The following is a 4,914-nucleotide window of genomic DNA, read 5'->3' as shown; positions in this document are numbered from 1 at the left end:
TGGATCCTGACTACTTTGTTTTTTCACCAGAGCACATTTTTTTCCTTCTAAATTACATTGACCACTTTTTTTGTTTTGTTTTGTTTCGTGTATTGTGGGGGGTTTTTGTTTGTTTTTGTCTTTTTTGTTTTTTGAGACAGGGTCTCACTATGTAGTTGAGACTGATCTGGAACTCACTATGTAACCCAGGCTGGTCTCAAACTCACAGTGATCCTCCTGCCTCAGCCTCCTGAGTGCTGGGATTACAGGCGTGAGCCACCATGCCCAGCTCTTTCGTATATCATGTTTTTGACATCATATCAGAGAAATCTTTGCCTTACTGAAGATCATTCTAGAAGTTTTATAGCTTTTTTAGTACATGTTTGCAGCACATAATGCTTACATTCATCATGGGGAATTACTACATACACAACCCATGGCAATTCATTTTACTGCTTCCCTCCTTTTCCTCCCTCATTCCTCCATCTCTTGTTCCCCTTTCCTTTTGCAAAAGATCTCTGTCCCTTATTATCTATCTTTCATTTTACTCTTGAATTTATTTATACTTTGGGTTTCGCATAAAAGAGCAACTACATGTTATTTAAGCTCGTGTGTCTGATCTATTTCACTTAACATTATAGTCTCAAGGTGTGTCCATTTTCCTGCAAGTGACTCAAGTTTATCCTTCTTTCTGTCCGAGTAGTACTCCACTGTGTATACTACACTTCCTTTATCCATTCATCTGTTGATGGACACATAGGGCTCTTCCAAGATTTAACTATAAACATGGGTAGGCACGTATTACTGCCATAGGACGCCTTTAACTTTTTGAGGAAGATGCCTATAAGGAGAGTCACTGCGTCAGATGACATTGCTAATTAGTTTTTGAGGACTATCCCTACTGATTTACGTAGTTGTACTAGTTTACATTCCCACCAACAATGTAGAAGGGTTCCTTTTTCCCCCTGGTCTTTTTCAGCGTTCGTTATTTGATTTCGTGAGAGCCATTCTTTCAGGAGCAACATGGAACCTCAGTGTTGTTTTCATTTGCAGTTTCCTAATGGCCAGAGATGGTACACGTGTTTTCATGTATTTATTGGCCATTTGTACTTCTTCTGAGAAGTGTCAATTCATTTCAGTTGCCTGTTTTTTTTTATTGAGTCTTTTATTGGGGATGTCTTTTTTTGTTGCTGTTGCTCTTCTTCTTCTTTGTATTTTCTAGGTATTAGTCCTCTGTCCAAGTTGCAGCTGGCAAGAAAAATTTTCCCATTCTGTAAGTTGTCTCTTCACTCTTGTTGCTTGTCCCCTTTGCTGTGCAGAAGCTTAATTTCATATAATCCCATTTATTAATTCTTAATGTTATTTCTCATACAGCTGGAGTTCTGTTCAGACAATCCTTGCCTGTGCCTATGTCTTCAGGAGTTTTACCTATTTTATCTGCTAGCAGATTGTCTCTATTTTAATATTTAGATATTTGGTCCATTTTTATTTTAGTTTTACACTTGGTCGAGGATCTGCTTTGATGAATTTCCATGTAAGGATTGGGGTTCAGGGATAGATCTGTATTCATACAACTTGTGCTCTGAGCTCTGCCCTGTGGTCTGATGCTTCTCACCAGTTTGGGGAGTTTCTAGCCTGTTGCCTAACCTGGTCCTCCTGGCTCCTCTCCTGGATACTAGCCCCTGCTCCCCCATCTCTTAACCCTGTCCCCCACCGTGGGTTGCCTGTTCCATGTTCTGTTTGAGAAGTCCCGTGGCCTGTTTTCAGGATCACTAACATTTCCCCTCTGTGTAGGGTTCCTAACAAGCTCTAGGACCATGCTTGTCACTGTTCCTGGGTTTTCCATTTATATCACCTGAACGTTGCGTGGCTCTGCTGAGGGTCCCCATCTGACCCCACGCAGCTCATCTCCAGCCTAATGCATCCTTTGTGGCTATTTTTATCACCAGCTGGCTCTGCGCTGTCTCATACACTGGCCAGGTTCTGTTGAATACTTTGTCTCCTAACAACACGCTGCTTCTGTTAACCCACATGCCTTGTGAGTTCCAGGCTGGACTTTGGACTTCCCGTTTAGGATGCAGCAGCAGGGAACTGATTGATGCTCATGCCCAACCCTGTGGCAGGTCATTCTATCAGGGAACATTTGTGGCAGGGTGATGATCCACATGCTGCAGGCTGGATTCCCCCAACCTGGCCTTGCGCTGGGGTAAGGTGCTTGCTGGGAGATTTGTCTCTGTGCCTGTGCCTTGTCTACCACTTTAAAACTTGCTCCACTACTCCTCTTCCTCCTCCTCCTCCACAAACTTGATCCTCACAGGCACCCTTCCTCCTGAAAATCATGGGGCCACGGGACAGCCATTAGCCACAAACCCAGCTGGACTTGCTTATAGGAGTTTAGAGCCCACCTTACACTCCCAGCACCTCCCCTGAGCTTGGCTTCTCTCCCCCAGCCTCATCTCCAGTGGGCTCAGGAGAAGCTGTGACCCAGCAGTCCACCCTGGTCTCTTGCTCTAGAGGCCATGGTACCCTTCTCTCAATAGTTTCTGAGGTCCACTAAGCTTGTTTCATCCTGCTTGTGTTTTAAATGGATATTGTGCTTTAATTTACCTCTTTAAACACTCTCAGCCTTCTTGTTTTTTTAGTGTTTTTTATTGTGGTGAATATACACAGCATAATGTTTTTCATCCTAACTGTGAGTGCAGTGTTGGCATGGTCCTCAACTCCTACCTGTATCATCTGTATCCCCAAATTCTAATCATCCCCAACATGAACTCCATACCTCTGAAACAATCATGCCTCTTTCCTCTCTCCCCCAGTCCCAGTAACTTCCCTTCTGATCTCTGTCTCTATGAATGTGCCCATGCAGGGACCCCAAGTAAGAAGAACTGTGCAGAATTTGTGCTTTGGTGCCAGGCGATTTCCCTGAGCCTGCAGTGAGGAGGTGCATGTACGTTTATACTGCACAGTGAGCAGAAAAACTCTTGGAAGAAGACACTGGGGAAAATCGTCACGACCTTGGATTTGGCGAATGCTTCTTGAATGTGCTCCTGAAAGCAGAGGCAACCAAAGGAAAAAGAGACAAACTGGACTTCATCAGAATCAAGCCCTTCTGGTCCTCAAAAGAGCCCACACAAGTAAGTGAGAAGATGACCACTGAACAAGTCACATCTCTGATCGGGGCTGAGCATCCTTATTTGAAGCCATGAAGTTTTTGTCATATTGTGCTATGAGATTTGTTTTATCAACTGTTGATCCTTCTTCACATTAGATTTCCATGCCTGTCTTAGTTTTGGTCCACAGGCTCATTTTAGGTGCAATATTCTTTGGCTATTCTTTGTTCTCTCTCATCCTCCCTCTCTGATTCTGTCACCCCCTAAGACTGCCATCGCACGTAGGATTTTTCCAAGTAGGACTGCATAGCTACACCCATCCCACCTCTCATCTTGCAACGAGACCTTTCGGTCATTCGGGATGCAGTCTGCGTTCTCTGCTTGGATTTGGGTGAGCCTGTGCCTGGAGAGGCAGTAAGGCGGGATCATTAAAGCTGAGGTGTAAAGGTCAATGCGGCCACTACCTGGGGTCCTGTGTACATTATATAAGTGGAATCATAAAGTATATAAACCATTGAGATTGGCTTTTCACCCCGTTAGAGATTCTCCCGTGTTTTGTGCATCAAGAGTCGCTTCCTTCTTGCTGAGTTGTGTCCCACAGCAAGGACACTCCAACTCACCTAACCATTCCCCTGTGAAGAACATCTAGGTTGTTTCTGATTTGGGGACATTGCAAACACATCAGCTTTGAGCAATAGTTTGCAGGTGTTTATGTGAAAATGGCCCAGGTGCACTCTGGGAAATGCCATGGATCTGTAACAGCTGGGTCATGTGGCTATTGCATGTTTGGGTTTTGTTTTGTTTTTGTGGTGCTGGGGGTTGAGCCCTGGGCCTTTGCACTGACCTACATCGTAGGCCATTTTTTAAGACTGGGTCTCTCTAAGTCACTAAGTTGCCCAGGCTGGATGTGAACTTGCAATCCTCCTGCCTCATAATGCTGGGAGCCCAGTTGTGCACCCTTATGCCTAGCTCCATACTTTCTTTTGAAGGACCCTGCCAAACTATCCTCAGAAGGGCTGGGCCATTTCTCATCCCCTATTCTAGCATGTTAATTCTGACATCTGACAGAAAGGGCAATTCCGACACTGAGACTCAGGACAGAGCAGAAAGCAGGCAGTCACAGGCCCGAAGCAGAGGGATGACGGCAGGTCCACTGAGGTGTCTTGCAGGGCTTCTCTGAGGACCCCCAGCACACCAAGCCAGGAAGGTGGGTGTCCCTCTCTCCCAAGGACAGTAGGCAGCACCAGGCACACCTGGGACCACCAGCTGGATGAAGCAGAGGTCACCCCGGACCTCAGGCTACTGCTGTGAGGGGTTTCCCAGACTGTCATGGGCTTCCTGCCAGGGCAGGCCCATGGACACAGCTCTGTTACACTTCTGCAGCTTGTTGGAAAGCACTTCCTCTGTGGAACCTGGCTTTCATGTCCCACCTCCTCCCCCAACTGCTAGGTGGCTTCTCTCCTGCACACACCTACACATTCTGACCCAGCGCTTTGGAGACAGAAGCCCAGCATAAGGGAGGCTCCCGATGAAAAGTCCACCTCCCAGGATGCAGATCCTTTGCCTCAGGGCAGGCCAGCGCCCCTGGGGACAGCACTTCTGGAAAGGAATGGACAATGGGAAGTGCTGATCCTTTGGCCCTGCTCCTCCTGAGGCTGGACTCCAGGATCGCACTGGACCCCAATTTGGGGCGGGCAGAGGCAGGGTCAGGGAGCGACTCCTGTCTCCACCCTGGGGCCAAGCACAGCAGAGAAACGCTGTGCGGACCCAGGGCGCACAGACCTCGGTGCTCCGGGCTCGGGCAAGGCCGCCCCGCCCGTGGGAC

The sequence above is a fragment of the Fukomys damarensis genome, unplaced genomic scaffold (assembly GCF_012274545.1).
Source record: "Fukomys damarensis isolate Sample0158 unplaced genomic scaffold, DMR_v1.0_HiC HiC_scaffold_17, whole genome shotgun sequence".
Classification (NCBI taxonomy): Eukaryota; Metazoa; Chordata; class Mammalia; order Rodentia; family Bathyergidae; genus Fukomys; species Fukomys damarensis.
Note: the sequence above shows the minus strand (reverse complement) of the source record.